Genomic DNA, 22,912 nt, shown 5'->3' on the forward strand with positions numbered 1-22,912 from the left:
CATATATGTGTGTGTCAGTAGATATCTAATAAATATCTGTTGATTAAATGAATTAAGGAGTTGTCATATGATCCTGCAATCCTGCTCCTGGGCATATACCCAGACAAAACTATAATTTGGAAAGATATATGCACCCCCTATGTTCATATCAGCACTATTTACTATAGCCAAGGCATGGAAACAATGTAAATGTCCATCAACAGCTGAATGGATAAAGAAGATGTGGTAAATATATACAATGGAATATTACTCAGCCATAAAAAAATAATGAAATAATGCCATTTGCAACAACATGGATGGACCTAGAGATTATCATACTAAGTAAGTGAAGTAAGTCAGACAGAGAAAGACAAATACCATATGATATCACTTATATGTGGAATCTAAAATACGACACAAATGAACATATCTACGAAACAGAAACAGACTCACAGACATAGAGAACAGACTTGCAATTGCCAAGGGAGAGGGAGGGTGGGGGAGGGAAGGATAGGGAGCTTGGGATTAGCAGATGCAAACTAGTATATACAGGATGGATAAACAACAAGGTCCTACTGTATAGTATAGGGAACTATATTCAATATCCTGTGATAAGCCAGAATGGAAAAGAATATGAAAAAGTATACATGTATGTATATGTATAACTGAGTCACTTTGCTGTACAGCAGAAATTAACACAACATTGTAAATCAACTATACTTCAATTAAATTTAAAAAAAGAATTATCATCATAGAGTTATTCATAACAATAAAAAATTGGGAAAACAAAAATTATTAAATAATAAGGAAATAAATCTGTTATATAATATCCATACAGTAGAATGTCTTAATCACTAAAAATAACATTTTCACAAGCTATTTTAAAATGTGGGAAATGATCAAAGTTAACAGGAAAAAAATCTGTACATTATATCCTATTTTTGTGAAAATTATTTGGTGGGATTATAGGTAATTGTTTTTTCATTCTACACACCTACTTTTTCTGAGTTTTCACATTGGCAAAGAGTCTTTATTCTTTAAAACCCAAAATGAAAATTTTAAATGATACTTAATTGTCTTATTCCCAGTAGGAACTGAGACTCAAAGACCAAACAAGTCCGTTTTCTATTTCCTCAGAGTGAAAACAACTGACTTCAAGAAGCCGCCGGAATGCTGCTGTAAGCTCCCATTTCAAAGAAATGGTGTGGTGTTTGTAATGGATAAATTTGAAGAGACAGCTAGTATTATTCTCATCTGTAATATATCATTTCTGCCTCTGATATGATCTTAAAAAAAAAGATCCACTTTCACTTCTCTTTATTTTAACTCCCTACAACTGTATGGACACCACTTGGTAATAAAAACAGCCCTAAAACCATGTGTCTCATTATTTCACAGCTACTAACCATAAATAATAGTCTCATACTTTTGAGATTATAAATTATTCATATGAAAGTAATGCCAAATTATTAAAAGCCTTTGGGTGAACCTGTGACCTTGTTTGACAGCCACTGGTTTGAGTGACAGCCTGGGAGACCATGTAGTCAAAGCCGGTGTGGACTAGTCCAGGACGAGCTCTGTCCTCCTAAGCACCAGGTTGCTGTAACTTGAAACCAAATGAACCACATCTCTGAGAAGAAAGGAGAGTCTCTTCCAGCCTGGAGCTCTGTTTGGGGTGATATGTGTACCTTGGGTAATAGAAATACTCAATTCTTAATAGGTAACGAATCACTTTCATATTTATTAAACCTACACACTTGTTATTTTTCTAGAATCACTGAGATACCTGGATTTTCTTTGCAACATAACATAGCTTCTGGTCTAACTGCAAGGATAAGGAACATTTATTTACAATGTAGAGCATATTCATTTTGTCCCACCTTTTGTAGTTAATAACACTTTATTAAATGGTACAAATATCAGAGCAAAAAAAAAGACCAAAAAGCAAAACCAAATAATCAGAACTTGAGTATCCTTAGATCATTTTCATTCAGGAGCAGTCAACCTAGCTCTGAGTCCTGGGGGTATATCCTCCCTCAGCCATTGCCTTCCCTTTGGAAAGCTACAGCTTTGCTCAGCTGCTAGCAAAAGATGCTAATTTGATCACACTGATTCCTCTTAATGCAAAGAGTGAATTGTTTTTAGACCACTGGTGATTAATGTGGGTATTGATTAGCTGATCAATAAGGCCACAGTGTCTAATTATTGATAATCCCTCTCCGAATGAAAGATCAAGTGTTAGAAGTCCTAGTTACAGAGTTCAAAATATAAAGTGATTGAATGTGATGCCCGGTAATTGAAAGTCAAACTAATCCCATAAATTAAATCACAACAATCCATAACATTTACCTGATAAATCCTTTGGAAGCTGTATTTAACTTTCACTATTCCTGACTTTTTTTTTTCCCCTTACAAAGTCCTCTGAAATGCACACAACTTGTTGAGGGAGGTATTCTAAAATGATTTATCTTTATGAAGTAAGGGGTCTAATGGCACCAGCACTGACGGTTACATATTTTCAATAATGGCTTCCTCTCTGTATCACATCATAGAATGAAGAATAAAGAAAATTTACCATGAATGCTCAAGAAAATGAAGGTTCTTCCTGATATTTAGGGTCACAAACATGGAAGGGAATTCAGAGATCACATAATCACCTCCTCACTCTGCCACAGACTGTTTAAGGGACCTGATGATTGTCACACAGCCAGCCAGAGGGCAGGACAGGATTGATGATCCAGGATTGTTACAACTTCTACCCTTTCCTAGTTTGTACAGGGCGTGTAAGCATTAGTTTGTACCAGGGCCAAAAATTTACTCATAAAGCCAACTGCTATGATATGCAATAAAAATAAAACTTCTTTTATATTCTGAGACGTATCTCAGCTTGCTCCAGAGCCCCTGCATTTCCACTGGTGTGGAGGCAAGATGGGGAGATCTTGCTAAAGAAAAATAACTAAATCTCTTTCCATTTGGGGTTACCTTAGTCTCCTTTGGGTAAATGCTAGATTTGGAAATTTCCTCCTCCTCCCTTGCTCCTCCTTAAGATGGCATCTAAGTCTACAAGGGGCTGCTGTGGCCCCATATCAGTGAGGGAAGGGAGCCTCAGATCCATGTGGGTTTTTGGCTGTCCACTGGAATTCACGGAAGTCTGCTGGGGATGGCTGGTGACTGGTCATTACTAATGCACAGCTGCTCCTGCCTAGTATTCTTTTTTTTTCCTTTTGCACTTTTTATTTTGACACATTTGATTCATGCAAAATAACCTACATAATAGATAGGTAAGTTAGAGAGCATGATAATGAACACTCATAAATCCACCATCCAGCTTAAGAAATGGAATACAATCAATACAATCAAAGTCCCCTAACTGTCCCTTCCCAATCTCCTCTACCCACTTCCCTGAGTTTTCTGTTCATCATCCCTTTCCTCATCTGTATGAATTTAGAATGTGGGTAGATGTGCCTAAAAATATACAGTTTTTCATTTTGCTTGTCTTTGAATATGGTTCATCACTCATGTACACTTTGCATTTTTTTTCATTCAACATTCCAAGATTCATCTATTCTTATTTCCATGAATTCTTAAGTCAAAGTTCAAGTTGGTGAGAACAGAGTCCCCAGGAATCCAGACTACATTTTCATCATGCCTTTGCTCCTCAGAAAAATTCCCTTCCTCCCATGGTGGCGAGCTTTCTACATCCTCCTCCTATCTGGTGAGAACATCTCTTTCATCATATTCTGTCCTCTCTGCATTATGGGTTATAGTAAAACTCTATTATACATCAATTGATCACACCTGGCTGGTGATATGTAAAGAGGAGCTTCATAAAATTCAGGAAGCCTTTCTCTTTGGCAAGACAACTTAACTAATTTTTGGACTTCTGTTTCCAGCTAAGACAGAGTAGCTTGTGTCAATCCAACCCTCACACCAAAAACAATTCTAAAAACTGCATTAAAAAAGAATTTTTAAAAAAGCAGCTCTTTGAAGCCATAGAAGAGCAACCAGCACATCTGGACTTGCAGAGCCAAGATCTCAGAGAAAAGACAAAAGCATTGAGGTGAGCCCAACTCTCTCTACCTCTTCCCCTCATAAGGCATTTACCAGTTTGTAAGAGGTTTAGGCAAGAAGCTGAAAAGAAAGTGGCACTCAGAGTTTTCCACACTCTCACAGAACTGGGATATAGACAGTTGGAGTTCAGGCTTGCCAAGGCAGCCAGGACTTGAAGGATCAAGACCCAGGAGAGACGCGGGGCTCAGGAATGTGAGAGGCTGATGGTCTGAGTTACTTTTTCTTCTCAGAGTACTCACCTATTTGCCAACTATGCAGGAAAAGAGGTGGAGAATCAAAGCAGAAAGAGCTGCTAAAAGACTGAGAAGCTAAACAGAGCTATCCACAGCCATCAATGTTAGGGAGATATAGGCTGAAATTAAGGCCCAAGGAAGCTGAGGGGCCTTGGCAAAAACACAAGCCTTTCAGTCTGGAGCCCTGAAGGACTAACTGTGGGAATATGAGCACATTGGAAATAGACAAGGCCTTACAAAGTCCAGCCTTGAGACATCTCAATCCAAGACCTTAAGTCACAGTGATTTGATCCCACTCTAACTGCTAAGAAGGCAACCAAAAAAAAGGACTTTTAGCATTTTCATGAGGCCAGAAAGAAAAAAACTGAAGGTCAGGGTTACTAAGGCAGCCAGGACTTGAGGGGCTAGAATTTAGGAATAAAGTGACCCTTAGATAAGTGAGCCCAACGTTCTGCACCACTTTTCTTCTCAAGGCATTTTCCAGTGTCTACGGTCTATACGGCAAGATGCCAAGCAGAAAGCAGCAGCTAAGTGGCTAAAAAGCTAAGTCACACCTCACAGGGAGAAGAGGACTTAGAAGACATTCCAGGGTTTCCCTTGAGACCCCTGAAGACCAAGCCCTAGTAGTGAGGGCAAACTAGAAATCAGAGAGGTCCTTACAAACACTGACACCCACCTTCAAATCATCTCCGTCCCTGACTAGATCAAACTGCTCACCAGAAGAAAATTAAATTTTCCTGGTAAAATACTATCACTCAAAGCTTCTACAATTTTCACTTATCATACCTAATACCCAATCAAAAATTACCAGGCATACCAGTATACGAAACAACATCCACAATCCAAGATTTAAAAAGAAAAAAGACAATTAGGGACTTCCCTGGTGGTGCAGTGGTTAAGAATCCGCCTGCCATTGCAGGGGACGTGGGTTCAATCCCTGGTCCGGGAAGATCCCACATGCCACGGAGCAGCTAACCCTGTGTGTCACAACTACTGAGCCTGCGCTCTAGAGACCGTGAACCACAACTACTGAGCCTGGGTGCCACAACTACTGAAGCCCGCACACCTAGAGCTCACGCTCCACAACAAGAGAAACAGCAGATTCAAACTCAAACATAGAAGTAATTCTATAACTTGTAAGTAGACAAAATAATTCACTTTTTTAAAAAACAAGCTTACCAGACTGTGGGGGAAAGAACTAAATATACACTGCCTAGAAAAGACACCTGTAAGGCAGAAAGTAAAAGAATGGGAACACAAATTACACAAATATTAGCAAAAAGAAAACTGACAGTTTTAACGTATAAATAAATCAGACTTAGGGCAAGAAGTCTAGTTTGATCAAATAAAAAGGGAATACACATAAATTAGCAGATACAGTGGTTAAGAGGGGGCATTTCCTAATAAGAAAAGGTTAATTCATCAGGAAAATATGATATTTCTAAATTTGCATGTCCCTAAAAACACAGCCTCCAACCATGTAAAGCAAAAACAGATGAAACTAAAAGGATAAAGGGACAAATCCACAAACATAGTATGAGATTTTTAACACACCTGTCTTGGTAACTAATGTAACAAACTGATAGAACCAAAAAATCAGGAGGAATACAGAAAATTTGAACTAAATGACCAATATTACATAACTGATTATATGTATGCATGTACATGTGTGTGTGTATGTGTATATATACATATATATCGGATTGGTCAAAAAGTTAATTCGGGTTTTTCCCGAACTTTTTGGCCAACACAATACATATGTATATATATTCATATATCACTGCACCCAATGCACATTCTTTTCAAGTATACATATACATTTACCAAAGTCATCTAATCACTGAGGCAAATAAAGTCTCAACAAATAACAAAGTTATGAAATTATGTGGAGTAGTTTCTTCAATCAGTAGAAGTAAAACAAAAATCAGTAACAAAACGATACCTAGAAAATCCAAAACTATTTGGAAATTAAGCAGTATGCTCTTAAATAATCCATCAGTTAAAGAAGAAATCACAATGGAAATTAAAAACTATTTTGAACTGAATTATAATAAAAAATAATTTTTAAATATAACATAACTTGCATGCTATAGCTAAGAGCACCTTAGAGAAAACTTTAGTATATTAGAAGACAGGAAAGGGTGAAAACGGATGATTTTAGGATCTATCTAAAGACACTTTTTTTAAAATGGGGAAACTAAATTACAAAGAAAGTAAAATATAAAAGCAGAAATTAATGAAATTTTAAAAAAACATAATAGAGAAAATCAAGTCAAAACGTGCTTCCTTGAAAAGATTGATACAACTGATAAACTACTAAAGACTGGTCTTTAGAAGGAAAAAAATAAATTAGCAATATTAGAAATAAAAAATGGACATCACTACAGAAGCTATAAGCATTAAAAAGGTAGTAATGGCTGTGAACAACTTTATGCAAGTAATTTTTAAAATTTAGATCAAATAGATAATTTCCTTGAAAACACAACTTACCAAATACATATACAATAAGAAAGAGAAATAGTACTGTCTATCAAACAATTTTATTTGTAATTAAAATCCTCCCCCAAAAAGAACTCCTAGCCCAGACGTCTTTATCAGTGAATTATTTTAAATATTTAAGAAGAAAGTAACACAATCTTACACCAATTTTTCCACAAAACAGAAAAGAGGAAACATCCACTATCTCATTTTATAAAATCCACACAACCTCATAAACAACATTATAGGAAAGATAAAAGGCCAATATATCTCCTGACATAGATGCAAAAAAATCTAAATATACTATTAATAAATCAAATTTAGCAATTTAAAAAAAGAATAATGCATTAGAACCAAGTTCAGTTGCAATGCAAGATCCATTTTATTTATAAATCAATCAGTTTATATCAATTAATTTATAACAATGTAATTCACCACAGTAACAAAAAATATTGCATGATAATCTTAGTAGATGCAAAACCATTTGATGAAAATCAACACATATTGCTAATTAAAAAATAAAAACTCAGTAAACTAGAAATAGATTTTCCTTAATTGGATAAAGCATACTTTTAAATGGTAAAATATTGGAAACTTTTCCCCGAAGATCAGGAACAAAAAAGAATCTCACTATTATTACTTGTAGTCAACATTTTACTAGAGATTCTACTCAATGTAATTAGAAAGGAAAAAATTAAAATGCATATAAATCAGAAAAATAGAAATAAAACTATCATTATTTGTAGATGATTGTGAAGGTAGAAAATCTAAATGAATCTACAGGCAAACCTTAGAATTAACATGTGAACATAGAAAAGTTTCTGGATACAAGATCACTATGCAAACATCAAATTTTTTATACTGTAGCAATATATAATATACATTTGAAGGTGAAACTTCAAAAAATTATATCACTTAAAATAGCGCCCCAAAATTTCTAATACCAAATATTTAACAATAAACCAAATGAAAAATGTAAAATATGCCTCCACAGAAAACAATTAATGTTTCTGAGGAAAATTAATATAAACTTAAATAGAAAGATAACCACATTTATGGCTTGAAACAATCAATAATTTAAAGATGTCAATTCACCCCCAAAACGATCTATAGACTCAATGTAATCATCATCCAAATCATAAAGAATTTTTTGTGTGAAAATTAGCAAGCTGGTTCTAAAATTCATATCAAACTGCAAAAAGCCAAGAAAACCAAGACAATCTTCAAGAATAGCAAAGCTGAAAAACTCTCATTACCATACGTCAGGACTTAGTGTGAAGCTACATTAGGAAGATGTATTGGCAGAGGGTGGTATTGGTACAGTATAGACAGACAAATAGAACAGAGTAGAAAACCAAGAAACAGACGTCACACATGCAGTCACTTCATTTATAACAAAGATGACACTGCAGTGCAGTGGGGGAAAAAATAATCATTTCAATAGTGATGAATCAATTAAGTATCTATGTGGAGGAAAGAAATCTTGACCTTCTAACTTACACCGTAAACCGAAATCAACTCTAGATGGATTTTAGATGTAATTGGGGAAAATAAGACAATCAAGTTATTAGGAAGTGACAGAAGAATGTTTTCATGGCCTTGAGATGAGCAAGAATTTCTTAGACAAAGTATATCATAAAGGAAAAGATTGATAAATAGCACCACTTTAAAATTAAGAATTTTTTTCATGAAAAGACACTAATAAGAAAGTAAAGCTGTATACCTGAAACTAACACAATATTGTAAGTCAAATACAGTTAAATTTAAAAGAAAAAGAAAGAAAGTAAAAAGACAAGCCAATAGTGAAAGACGATTACAATATATATATCTAACAAAGGATTTATATCCAAAACATATAAAGAACTACAAATCAACAAGAAAAATACTGACATAACAATTTTAATGGACAAAACAAACCAAAAACAACTCACTTTAATAAGCATTTTACGAAGGAAGATGTATAAATAGCTAATAAATATATGAAAAGCTGGTCAACATCATTAGTCACTAGGGAACTATCAATACAAATGCAAACCGCAATGAGATACCACTATGCACTCAGCCAAATAGCTAAAATGAGAAAAGATCACAATTTGAAGTATTAGCACCTGGAATTTTCATTCACTGTGTTGAGAAATAAATTGTGGTATGTTCATAAAATGAAATATTATACATCAATGAACTTAAACAAATTGAAAAAACTAATAACATGGATAAATTTCACAAACCTAATTTTGAAAGAGAGAAGTGACACATAAATTATCACATACTGAATGAGTCATTTTATATAAAGTTACAAATATAGGCAAAACAAATCTATGGTGATAGAAACTGGACTAGTGGTTACATTTGACAGAGAGTAAAAACTGGAAGGGCCAGGGAAATTCTGGGCTGCTGGTAATGCTCTTATCTTGATCTGGATAGTGGTTACACAAGTGCATTCTCTTTGTAAAAATTCATTGAGCTGGACACTTACGATTTGTGCATTTGTTGTTAGTATGTTATACTCGACTCAAAAGTTTACATTAAAAAAAAAGCCCATCTTTGAGACAATTACCTTAGTGTAGATCAGAAGTCCTATTTTGGAATTCAAAAGGTGAACATTGGAACTTTCTCTTTTCATTCTGTTGTAACAATCCTAAGCTTCCCCAAAGCATTGGATGCCTCTGGCTGGATAGCAGAAGATCACGTAAAAGGAAGTACAAAAAGGAAAAGAACATTAATATATTTCCAAAAGTATTATCCTTGCTACACTTTTCATAAAGCCTAGAATCAAAAGAACAAACAGATGTAAATTAAAACTGTGATATGATTTTTCAAGATAATGACAAAGTATCTTTGAGAGGACATCCTTCACGGTAGAGAGGATGCTTCGAAATACACATTCCATATGGTATTGGCACCTGCGTTCTGAAGGAAAATTCGGGGAAAACCTGTAAAAAGTGCATACTCTTTGACCTAGTAATAATGTCCATCCCAGAAATACGACTTTAAAAAAAAAGATGAGGATTTATCTACAAGGCTTTTCTTTGCAATTTTTTATTTTTATTATTTTTTTTAGAAAATCGGCTTAACTCTTTTTTTTTTGGGGGGGGGGGCTGATTGGGTCTCCCTTGCTGCACGTGGGTTTTCTCCAGTTGCAGCGAGCAGGGGCTACTCTTCGTTCAAGGGCGTGGACTTCTCATTGTGGTGGCTTCTCTTGTTGTGGAGCATGGGCTCTAGGCGCACGGGCTTCAGCAGTTGTGGCTCGCGGACTCTAGAGCACAGGCTCAGTAGTTGTGGGGCACAGGCTTAGTTGCTCCGCAGCATGTGGGATCTTCCCGGACCAGGGATCGAAACCGTGTCCCCTGCATTGGCGGGAGGATTCTTAACCACTGCGCCACCAGGGAAGTCCCTTCTTTGCAATTTTAAGACGTAAAGAAATGTGGGGGAAAATCTAACTGTCCAATGGTAGAGAAATTATGATACATTCATATATAAGACTGTAGAAATACAGGTTTTGAAAAAAAGGATATTCATACTTTATTTTAGGTGGGAAAAAACAAGTCATTAAACACAAGTAGACACCATAGGGTTTCATTTTTTTAATATATATTGAAGAAAAGTCCAATGGGCCAGGAGGAATTGCCTCTGGGTGATGGAGCCATTCATTCATTGATTAATTCAATGTTTATACACCAGGCCCAATGTAGGGAACAGGTGTACAAAGACAAACATGTTCTCTGCCACTGTGGAGATTAAAGCCTGGAAGAAGCTACAAGCCCTCACCTATCTTACCCCACTAGAGACCTCCTGAACAGAGATTACGAAGGAAGGAGGGAGAGAGAAAGGAATCTCATGATCCCATATCCCCGCTCTAGCTCTTCTCCATCACTCTGCTTTCCTTTACAGTAAAACTCCTCCATATAGGTTACTCAATGGCTGTTCTTCCCCATACCGTCTTGAACTGTCTCCAATCAGAGCTTTATCCCTACCATGCTCCAAAACTGCTGCCTCCATATTGCTAAAAGCAATGCTCAATTCTCATCTAAACCATCGCAGACACAAGGGTTGTTGAAAACTTTCACAGTCAAGAAATGAACGCTTTTTAACCTGAAGTTTCCCAGCTACAATTCAAGGATGTTTCCTGGGGCTGTTTGCTTAGTAAATGTGAGAAAGAGCTGGTCACCTCCTGTCCCTAGTTGCTCCTCACTAGAAATGGAAATCAGAATTAAAGCTTGTTAAATAGTTTCTAAGAGCCAGGAGGGTCATAAAGTCATTTTTGTTTGAGTTTGAATTTGTTTTACATGCTAAGGCAATCTCAAAATACAAAAAGAGCAAGCCAAGACATAATTAAAATGAGAAATTTCACAATGAGATTTATGCTTGCTCATTTTATTTATTCTTCATCTGGATAACCATGGAATAATATTTCTATAACTTTAGATACACCAGAATTATAACTTAGTGGTTAAAAGCGGACATTGGAATCCAGCTTCCTGGATTCAAATCCTAGCTGTATCATTTTTTGAGCTTTGTGACTTAGGGCAAGGTACTTAATATCTTTGAACCTCAGTTTCCTCATCCATAAAATGGAGAAAATAATAGTAAACAGGCTGTTGTGTGGATTAAATGTGATATAGTAAAGTTCTTGTGATAGGACCTAATAAAAAGTAAGTTCTCAAAAATAATTGTTTATTGTTGCATTCTAAATATAAAATGACTCACTTCTTTTAACAGAAACAATGGATTTCTGCAAACCCTTTAAGTCCCAACTGGCTCTAATTAAAGATTCACATGAAGAAAAAAGTTCAACTCACAGCACAATCTACCAGATTACATCTGAAATTCGAAAACTGAGCAAGTAATTATTTGGTTAACTTGTTCAATTCAGATAGCCAATATGGATTATTAAAACACTTTTTCCTCACCAAGTGTCTTTGGTTTCCTTTAAAAATATGTCCTCCATTCTCCAGTTCATATTTACCACTGGAGCAGCAATTTCCAGTATCCTATGATGTTCAGCATCCACCAAAGCCCATACCTTCCTGGAAACTCCTGTCCCATTGTGGCTTCAGAAGAGCAGGATGGTGCAAAGACTGCTTGGATGTGATGTAGACACCAAAGAGGTCATGTTTGACAATTATTTTTGCCCTGCCGGTCTCTGAGCTCATGGATTATTTACATAGTGCTTTACAATTGCTAGATCAGATCATATAACTCTCTCTCATGGTTGGTTAGATAACTCTGTTATAACTTCACTCACTGAAGTCACAATAACGGTATATATATGATTTACATGGGGCAGAGCAATCCCTAAATCTCCCCAGCCCCACACTGCCCTATGTAAGTTCTTACAGCATCAGATTTATTCCTTCCATCTGGATCATACCTATTTGCACACAAACATGATGTTATATCTTCCATCTGGAAGAAAGGAAGCAAGGAAAGAAGGAGGAGGGAAGGAGGGGGAAGGGAAGGAAGAGGGAGGGAGGGAGGGAAAGAAGAAAGGAAAAGATGAAGAAGGAGAAAGGGAAGGAGGGAGGGAGAGAAGAAGGAATCTTGTGATCCCATATCCCCCCTCTAGCTCTTCTTCATTTCTCTGTTTTCCTTTACAGTAAAACTCCTCCATATAGATTACTCAACAGCTGTTCTTCTCATTCCCTCTTGAACTGTCTCCAGTAAGAGCTTCATTCCTACTATGCTACCAAAGCTGCCCCTCCAAACTGCTAAATGCAATGATCAATTCTCATCTAATCTAACCTCTCTCAGCCACAGTTTCTACAGTTGTTCACTTCCTCCTTCTTGAAATGCTTTCTTTACAAGCACAATCTCCTGGTTTCCCTCCAACCTCACTGCCCACTTTTCCTCAGCTGTCCTTTTTGTCTCCTCCCCCTCTTCCCAACATCCAAGTATCAGAATGCTCCAAGGCTCCCGCTTGCGTGATCTCCTCTCATTCCATGGCTTTAAATACCATCTATACACTGATGACTCCCAGTTGTGTGTCTCTAGCCCTGACTTCTCTCCTGAGCTCCACCTGCCTACTCAACATCTCCTCTTGATTTCCACCGCCCCTCAGACTGGTTCTTTTGTCAGGCTTCCTCATTTCAGCAAATAGTGCATACCATTTCACCCAAGTACTCTAGCTTAAAACCTTGCTGCCATCTCGACTTCTCTCTTTCTCTCAAACCTCACATACAAATTATCATCCAATTCTTGCAATTTTTCTTGCATAATGTAGCCCATAATTAATCACTTCTCGGTCTCCTCTGTTACCACCCTTGTCCAAGCCCCCATCGTTCCTCCCAAGGATTACTCAATAGCCTCATCCAGTATCCTTGCCTATATTTTTGTCCCTCTATAGTCTGCTCTCCACACAGTGTGAACAATTTAAACTGTCAATTGGATTCTGTCATTCCTCTGCATAGAAGATGCCAAGAGCTTTCAATTACACTTAAGATAAAATTGGAACTTCTCACCATGGTCTCTCTGGTCCCCACCTCTTATCTTCCTCCCATATATCAAAGCCATTTTTGCCTCAGGGCCTTTGCACTTACTGTTCCCTCTTACTTAGATGCTCTTTTCTAATATCTACATGGCTGACTTCTCTTTGACATTCAGGTCTAAAATCAGATGTCTTCTCCTGGCCCCCAGAAAGGTCTTCCTAACTGCCCCTCACTGCCCACCCCTACCCCCATCACTTTCTATCACATCACCCTGTTTTCTTATTCTCACCACTATCCAGTGCATATATGTGTTTACTTGTTTCATACTCCCTAATAAAACATTAAGTTCTTTGTGAATAGGGACTTTACCTGTTTTGTTTGCTGCTCTATCCTTGAGTCTAGAGCAATGGCTTAAATATAAATTTATTGAGTGGATGAATAATAAATATTTGGCTTTATGGACCATGGGATGTACAGGTGAATGGCTGGAAATTCAGACAAGAGGTGTTTCTTTGCCCTATGGGAAAGATGAGATGTGAAGAAATTGTGGAGTATGTGTTCACTTCCTACTTCCCTGAGCTCTGACTCTGTCAAGCCTCTCCTTGAGGGCTCTGTTGAGAGTGTGAGAGTGTTCCTGAGGAACATGGCTCATGGCCTGTGGACTTGTGCTGGCTTCAGAGGTTGCACAGTCAGCCCAAACCAGTATTCAAGGGGCTCTTACATGGGCTTCTATCCCCAGTGCAACGATAGGAACTTTTGAATACACCGTCACCTCTTTCTCTCATCCTCCCTCACAGTTTCTGTCCCGCTCCGCTCTCTATTCCCCAGCATTACTGACTCAATATGGGTGGGATTTTGTTCACCTGGAAGAGTGAGGCTGTTTACTGCTGACTGGACCTTCTACTCCTGAACCAGAGGCAACCATGTGAGTCTGAAATCTTGCGAAAAACAAACATCCTATATATTGGGTTGGCCAAAATTTTCACTCAGGTTTTTCTATAAGATGTTATGGAAAAGCCCGAACGAACTTTCTGGCCAACCCAATACATAAACCCATCTTTCAGGCAGTGGCAATTCACCATGTTGGTTCTTTCTCTCCCACAAACATGAAAAGCCTGGTTTGAAAGCAATCAAGCAATTAGAAACCCCTGAAAAGATTAGTGCTGGGAGATTTCACGTTCTACTGGCTCAACCACTGGTTATGGGTAACTCTTCAGTGATCTTAGCAAATAAAGGTAAGAATCTGAATGATTAGCATCCATTGAGAAATGATGAGTCAGAAGTTGGCTGTTCACAAGACTCCAGACTTAGAGAACAAACGTATGGTTACCAGCAGGGAGGGATGGGGGGGATAGATTGGAAGTTTGAAATTGACATGTAAACGCTGCTATATTTAAAATAGATATCCAACGAGGACCTACTGTATAGCACAGGGGACTCTGTTCAATATTCCATAATACCCTAAATGGGAAAATAATTTGAAAAAGAATGGATAATGTATATGTATAACTGAATCACTCTGCTTTACACCTGAAACTAATACAACATTGTTAATCAATGATAATCTAATATAAAATTTAAAAATTTTTTAATAAAATAAAACACAGGGGATGGGAATGTTCTAGACTCCAAATGGTTAGCTTATTTCTCCTATATTGTGACTATTATTTCAAGCAATGTTTCTAAGGTGAGATGCAGAAATTATATTTCCTTCCTTTTGTGAAAAAAAAAATGTTGGTTGTTCACATAGTTCTCTTTTCTCCTTCTTCCACCAATGAAGATAGAATAAGTGCATCAAGAAGGAAAACTAGATTGAAAAGGGAGGGGAATTATTTGATTTCTGCTGAGTGTGCTCTAGCTTCTCTTTCTTTCTCATTCCAACATGCTCAAGTAAAATATAAATTTCTTGATGGGAAAAAGCATATAACATCTTACAAAACTATCTAATTTTTCCAATAAATTCCCCTATTTGTGATCATGTACGTTGTAAATGTAAATTTGTACATGTTCATTTGCACTCAGTAGATTTTCAGGAAATGTACAAATGAATGAATTCAAAAAATAAGCCATTAATGAAACTTAAGAGAAGCTCTTTTGTCAAAGTGGAATGACAAAATTCAATCTTAGAGAATTACTATAGTAAGGTGAAGCATTTTTAAAAGATAAACTCACTGAACCAATTAAAAGTCAGCACTGATTGGTTGGTGTCTTGTTTAGATAGGTAATTCATTCCAACAACATTTTTGTGTTCTAATGTCCAATAACTTAATCATTCACATTGTAAGCACTTAGATACTTTTAAAGACAGAAAATGAGAGACAAGAAGAGGTAGCTCCCATGAAGGCCCAACAGTTGTGGAAACCCAGGCCCACATCCGAAGCACTGAAGATGAATTTAAGCCATTATATATATGAGTTTAAACTCAAAACTTGAACCTTTGTTACTATATTTCCACTCATCCGTCTATAGAAAAATAATAGCCCAAATCCTTCTTCTGGTGGTTCCTCACTTATAAATTCTTAGAGATAATTGAAGTCCAAGTTTCAGGGCTAATAAAAGCGCTGCTTTATATTCTTGTAGAAAAACTCATAGATCTTGTCATACAGACAAGAAAATGCAGAAAGTATCATGTGAAAATATTATGAGATTGAGTAGGAGTATTTTGTTTTTTGTTTTTTAATATTTATTTATTTATTCAGCTGTGCTGGGTCTTAGTTGCGGCACATGGGATCTTTAGTTGTGGCATGCGGGGATCTAGTTCCCTGACCAGGGATCGAACCCAGACCCCCTGCATTGGGACTGCGGAGTCTTAACCACTGGACCACCAGGGAAGTCCCAAGGAGTTTTGATTTAATCATAGATTGGAGGGTAAGTCCCTAAACTTTTGTTGCTTATGTCATGGAGGGCAATTGGGTTCCTACTAAAGAACTCTTGGTTTCCTAAAATCCTTAACAAAGTTGGGATCCAGGAAAATAATTTTTATGAATTACATTTTATGAAAAAAATCACCTCACCTTGAATCAAGATCCAAAATCATCTCCTTTAATGAATCAAAGTAAATTTGACATTGCTAAATAACACCTTCTTCCTTGATACTACAAACATGTATTAAATTCCTCTTCTGTGTCAGGCTGCATGCTCAGCTTTGCATAACGCTTTATTGTACATACAAATGCGTCATCTCACTTGATTCTCCTACCAGCCCTTTGGGGCTACTGTTATTATGATTCCTACTTTACAGTCAAATAAACAGAAGCCTAGAGAATTTAAGTGCCCAAGATCAGTAAATAAGAAATGGATCTCATTCTTAACCCAAAATTTCTCCCATGGAATTGGATAACTTGCTTAAAACTGTGTAAACTAAATCCTAAAATAAAATCTTCACCAGATTTTAAGTCTCAATAATATAGATTGTCCAAGTTCCATTCAATCAATCAAAGCCTGAGAGATTCCATAATAAAACCACAACGCTTCACAGCATGTTTTTTTGAGTTGTCCCTCTCTAAGTGATACATGTTATTTTGGGCAGTCTCATGTGATGAAAGAGATAATGGCCTCTTTGGGTGGTAATAAAAACAAAATCACTACTTTGACAGTCAGTAAAATAGAAATTGAAACTTTAAAAAAATAAGATTTTCTGATTTCACAAATGAGCCGTCAAGAAATTTTGGTTTTAATTTCTTGGTGTTATTTTCTCTGTCACTTAAATAATAACATGCCAATTTATGAAGTCCTTTGGGCTCACTTTAACATGTAAATGAACAACTCAAATTCTATTTAAGCTTTCATATACAGGATCAAAAATAGAGAAGTATGGGAAGAAAGTGTTCTGGTCTGGGTAGGTCCTTCAAGCCCAAGGCAGCAGGCTAGGATGGGTTGAAGGGAGGCCCAGACAGCGAGGGAGCTGGGGCTTCGGAGTCACAGCCAATCAGGAAAGCCTGGCTATTTGAGGCAGCGCATCCCTGGGGCAGCGCTTTATTTTTCTGTTAAGAGTGAAGATCAAGGTGACATATGACCCACCAACAGATACCAAGAGTGGAGGTCTGAGAGAGAAGAGTTCACATCCAAAGGATCAGTCAGAAAAGCTTGCTCTGCCAGATGAGGCAAATGAATGAGGAGTACAACAAGATGGCCAGCAGAAGAAAAGACCCACTAGCAATTCCTGAGCAGAAGAGTATCAAGAACAGTGAAGAGTCTAAGATATTACCCTAGTTTCAAGCTAAGAAGTTCACCTGCCACAATTTCATGGATGCTGGCAGAAGACACAAGATTCCTGACTCAGAGACAAAGGACTATACACTCAGAACACAGCAAACAACACGAGCATCAACATGTTTGCATCAATTCCCCTTGTCCTCAAGTTCCTCAGGGCAATGTGGATGAACTCCCATGCATGCCTGCACATGCAGTGGGTTTCACCATGGGAAAGGAACCCTGACCTTAGGGAACATAAATCTTTTCTGATGAACAGTAAGCTTCCTCATCTTTTGTTCTGAAAGGAGACTATCTTCCAAGCCTCCTCACTGTACAAATATCTTGAAAAGAAAGTCCAGAAATGTAGAAATGCCAGAGAACTACAGGGCAAATTATCGCTAACAGAGAGCTGCCTCCTGAGTGGCTCTACATCCAGTCCTTCAGCTGCGGTCACTTTAAAGGACAACTGTGACCCAGTCATAATGAATTCTCTGAAAATTTGGACAAGGAGGGAAGAATCTGCCCTGTGTTGGGCTCTCTAGAAGCAGACTTTGAGATGAAGTTTCATATGTGAATGATTTATTAAAGAAATTTTCCCAGAACAATCCAGTAAAGGAATGAGGGGGGAAGCGACAGTAAAGGGGAGATCTCAGGTCAAGTTCTATGATAGCTTCAGCCTGATCCTGAAGGAAAACTCTGGAGTGTAGATTATGCCTCAGAGTTCTCCCCATATGAGGAAAGGGATCTGGGCTTTCAAACTCCTATCCCTTTCAGTCATTGGCTAAGGCCACTCCAGGGGGATGTAAACTCCCAGGCACTTATAGCTGTCTGTGTTTTCAGGAAAAGCAGCTCCAGTACCCTGCAGGCCGTTTCATAAGGAAGAGACACTCTAGGAAGCAAAAGCATACTGAAGCAAGGGTAGAGGCACACAGAAATGGTAAAGAGGGCTGAGGTGGTCTAATTGCTTAAATCCACTTTCATTATGTTCACTTAATGCTGTTATAGTTTCTTCAAAATGATGGTCAAAATTTCTAGGGAAAAACTTATAAGAGGAGAGTTAGTGGGGTGAGTAAAAGCCCACTGCTGCAGTTGATCTCACATTCATGACTGGTATTCATTATCTCACTCTTTTACCATCCATCCTAGGTTTCCTTTATCATTAGCTAGCACCGTTGCTGGTCTTGGCAGCTTGCCTGGTGGAATGAACCAGACCTCCATCCTTGAGAGAGCTGAGCCAAGTTATGACTATTCTATCAGACTTTCATTGCTGTAATTGTCCACTCACAGGTAAAAAATAACCATGGGAGCACCAAGACAAAGCCTAGTGGATCTCTTAGATCTCCTCCCCCTTTTATAGTAACAATCCTACTTCTTCATGATGCTCAAGTTCAATTACCCCTGACACTATGGCAGCTCCTTTCTTTTCTACTATCACAAGGAGCTCTAAACGACTAAGTGGCAGCCATAGCTTTATTGTCAATGGAATTCTTATTGTGTCCCTTGGAGGCAACTCCCCTCCTCTGGGAACCAGGACCTCTAAGCCCACAGAACCTGAAGTTGTGTGGTCATACGCACATGGGCCTACTTGCTCTCCTGTAAGTAGTTCCTGAGGCTGAGCTATTCACAAACACTTTCAGCTTTCTGACTTCAATAGCCCAAAAGCAAACTTTCAAAGAATAGTCACAAGTTCAGGTCATTGGATGAAGTTAGAGGAGAGGGACACAGAAATGATAAAAGAGATCCAAGGTGGTGTGGGTAGGGAACCAACAGTGTTTGCTATGGAATCAAACAGAAAGTTCCAGGCAAATTATTCCTTCAAGAAGCTTGTAATTTTCTATCCTTCATTCATTCATTCAATACCCACAATGTACCAATATAGTGCTAGGTGCTGATAACACCAAGATAAATAACACATCGTACTTTAACCCACAGAGTTCACAGTTCAGTGTAGGAGACAGACAGGTAAACCAACATTTGATATTTTGGTGACAAGGAACACCAGATGGAAGTGAGAAATGACTGAGAGTCAAGATGGCTCACATAGGAGGTGCCTTCTTAACTAGGTCTGCAAGATGAATACAAGTTTGCCAGAGTATTAGCTCCAGGAGAGGGTAAGAGAGAGAGAGAGATGATATCTTAGTTTGGGCTGCTATAAAAAGAAAAATACCATAGACTGAGTGGCTCATAAACAACATAAGAAATTTATTTCTTATAGTTCTGGAGCCTGGGAGTCCAAGATCAGGGTGCCAGCATGATCAGGTTCTGGTGAGAGCCCTCTTCCAGGTTACAGTCTGCCAATTTCTCATTGTATCCTCATATGGTGGAAAGAGAAAGAGAGAGAGCAAGCTCTTTTGTGACTCTTATAAGGGCACTAATCTCATTCAAGAGGACTCCTCCCTGTGACCTCATCTAAATCTAATTATCTCCCAAAGGCCCCACCTCTTAATACCATCCCATTGAAGGTTAGGGATTCAACATATGAATTTTAGGGGGGCACAAACATTCAGTCCATGACAGAGAAGAAATGTTCATCCAAATCCAAAACACATACACATGGCCCCTTTCGGAAGTATGGTCATACAGGCGGGCAGTGCCACAATTAATACTGTGGCATAGTCTCAACTTCTAATGCGATCTCAAGTTTTCCTGTGCCCATCCTCAGTTCTGCCATGCAGAAGAGGAAAACAGCAAGAGTTAAGGTCAAGGGTATCTGGGGGCCCTCATACCAGGGAATAAAGCATTCAATGGAATGTTTGAAAAAGTTAAAAGCTGTTCCTGCATTTAATTCTCTTAAAAATGGTAGTAACAGTATTGTTTGCAGGAACCTGTCTCTTGGTGTTTCCTTTCCTAGGTTCTACCTCTGTTCTGTTGCTCTTCTCTTTTTCCTGCCTTGAGATCTGATAGTAAGATGGAGACCTCCAAACCTTGTCTTCCACGTAAGAATGGAAACTAGAACAAAGGGAACTCCAAAACTTCCCTGGAGCCTCTCAAAGAAGGGAACTAGGCTGGACCTTGTAGAAATCACAAAGACTCTTTCTCCTGCTCTGGCCCAATATTTAAACTAAAATCAATCTGCTTGACTTATCAAACTTTATTAAACTCACACTATCTTGCCCCATTTGTTGATATCCTACATCAGCCAGGGTTCCAGCTGAAAATATATGGCATATGGTGACAGCACATATTCAAGGACCTGAGGCAAACAAGATCATTGTGCCTCTAATAGGAGATACTAATTCCAAGCAGCTCAGGCCATTTCCCAACCAGTATAAAAGTCACAAAGAAAAATGTCAGAGCCAAAAACTACACATTTCCTAGACCCTATCTGCCTCACCAATGGCACAATTTCAGGAGTACAGATAAAATACCTTCTATGACCACAAACTATACCTTGAACTTTCACAGTTCCTTTGTCCACAGAGGTACAACTCTGTAAGTCTTACCTGAAATTTTTACCTCAACAAAAATGGAATTATTCTAGCCACTATGGAGAACAGTATAGAGGTTCCTTAAAAAACTAAAAATAGAGTCACTAAAAATCCAGTGATCCCACTCCTGGGCATATATCCAGAGAAAACTCTAATTCAAAAAGATACATGCACCCCAATGTTCATAGCAGCACTATTTACAATAGCCAAGACATGGAAGCAACCTAAGTGTCCACTGACAGATGAGTGGATAAAGAAGCTGTAGTATATATACACAGTGGAATATTACTCAGCCATAAAAAAGAACGAAATAATGCCATTTGCAGCAACATGGATGGACCTAGAGATTCTCATACTAAGGGAAGTAAGTCAGGCAGAGAAAGACAAATATCATATGATATCACTTATACGTGGACTCTAAAAATAAAATGATACAAGTGAACTTATTTACAAAACAGATTCACAGACATAGAAAACAAACTTACGGTTACCAAAGGGGAAAGGGGGTGGGGGATAAATTAGGAGTTTGGGATTAAAATATATACACTATTATATATAAAATAGATTACCAGCAAGTACCTACTGTATAGCACAGGGAACTATATGTCTTGTAATAACCTATAATGGAAAAGAATCTAAAAAAGAATATATATGTATAACAATCACTTTTCTGTACACCTGAAACTAACACAAGATTGTAAATCAACTATATTTCAATAAAGTCTTTTTTAAACGGACTTATTGAATTTGAATGAACAGATGTTTACAGTCCACATTTTCAACAAATATTTACTGATTACCTGCTATGTGCCAGTTATGACCTCTGTGCTAATTATTCATTGGTCAACAAGAGAGCCATGTTACTTACCCTCATGGACTTCAGACTAAAGACACATAATAAACAAATATATAAATAAAGACATAACAAATGATGATGTGTTATAAAGAAAAAGTATAGGATTTTATAAGTGATATTTGCAGTGGATAAAATGAGGTCCTCTACTTCACATTTGTGATCAGGGAAAGCCTCAATTGCCAAAGCCTGAAGGGTCAGTGGGAGCTGACCAGACCTCAAGCTGGGAGAAGAGCCTTCACTGCAGAAAGAACAGCTTACGTGAAGGGTAAGGAAGAAAGAGCTTTGAAAGTATGAGGAATGGAATAAGGACCAATATGGCTGAGATAAAACAAGCAAAAGGAGACAGGCTAATAAAAAAGATGAAATCTTGCCATTTGTGACAACATGGATGGACCTTGAGGGTATTATGCTAAATGAAGTAAGTCATATGGAGAAAGACAAATACCATACGATTTCACTCATATATGGAAAATAAATAAATAATAAAACAAGACAAACATGTAGATACCAAGAACACAGTAGTGGTTACCAGAGGGGAGGGGTTGGGGAGAAGGGTGAAATGGGTAAAGGGAGTCAACTGTATGGTGACAGATGGAAACTAAATTTTTGGTGGTGAGCGTGCTATACCGTATACAGAAGTAGAAATATAATGTTGTACACATGCAACTTACATAATATTATAAATCAGTGTTACCTCGATTTTTTAAAAAAGGAGACAGGCTAGGTAGGGTTAGCTGTGCTAAAGAGTTAGGGTTTGCTCTGAATGGCTTGCAATGTTTCAAGAGAATGGTGATGTGATTCAATTTAGGTTTTGTTGGGGGAGGATGGTTATTATCTGTCTGGCTGCTGGGTAGAGAATGGATTTTAAAGGTGGGATGAGTGGGCATGAAAGAATTGGGCTTGAGGGGAAGGCAACTCCTCCCTGTGACTTAGTCTAGGCCATCAAAAACAAGCTACCCAAGCTTCATCCATTTGCCTGAGATCTGTCACACCAAAAGAGAGTGTGAGTAGGACCAGAGGCCGTCCCTTTGCTAGTTGCCATTTCCTCAGGTAGACTTGGAATCAAACTGGGAGTCAAACACGTGAACACCATGCTCAAGCCCGCCATTGAGAAATGAATGAATGAGATTTGACCAAATAGACATTATCTTATTAACCACAAATTAATCTCTGAATACTTTTGGGTTGGCTATGGGGCGTAGGGGTGCTGTCAATGCAGCCAGAATCAGGGAATGGTTTTGACTTTAG

General features: G+C 37.8%; 1 protein-coding gene across 14 annotated transcripts in view; it reads right to left on the minus strand.

The window, feature by feature from the left end:
• The window catches only part of VEPH1 (ventricular zone expressed PH domain containing 1), a 713,106-nt gene that overhangs the window by 603,424 nt on the left and 86,770 nt on the right, over positions 1-22,912 (minus strand). For 12 of the 14 annotated variants that reach the window (XR_013828597.1, XM_079923356.1, XM_079923366.1 and 9 more), the window contains one exon: positions 9,319-9,431. The exons of 1 other annotated variant lie outside the window; for it this stretch is intronic. The gene's annotated coding sequence lies outside the window, so the exon portion shown is untranslated. Of the gene's footprint in view, positions 1-9,318; positions 10,024-22,912 lie in introns of those variants that run through there. One more of the 14 variants, XM_079923367.1, reaches the window with a different exon arrangement.

This window comes from Stenella coeruleoalba (assembly GCF_951394435.1).
Source record: "Stenella coeruleoalba genome assembly, chromosome: 5".
NCBI classification, from domain to species: Eukaryota; Metazoa; Chordata; class Mammalia; order Artiodactyla; family Delphinidae; genus Stenella; species Stenella coeruleoalba.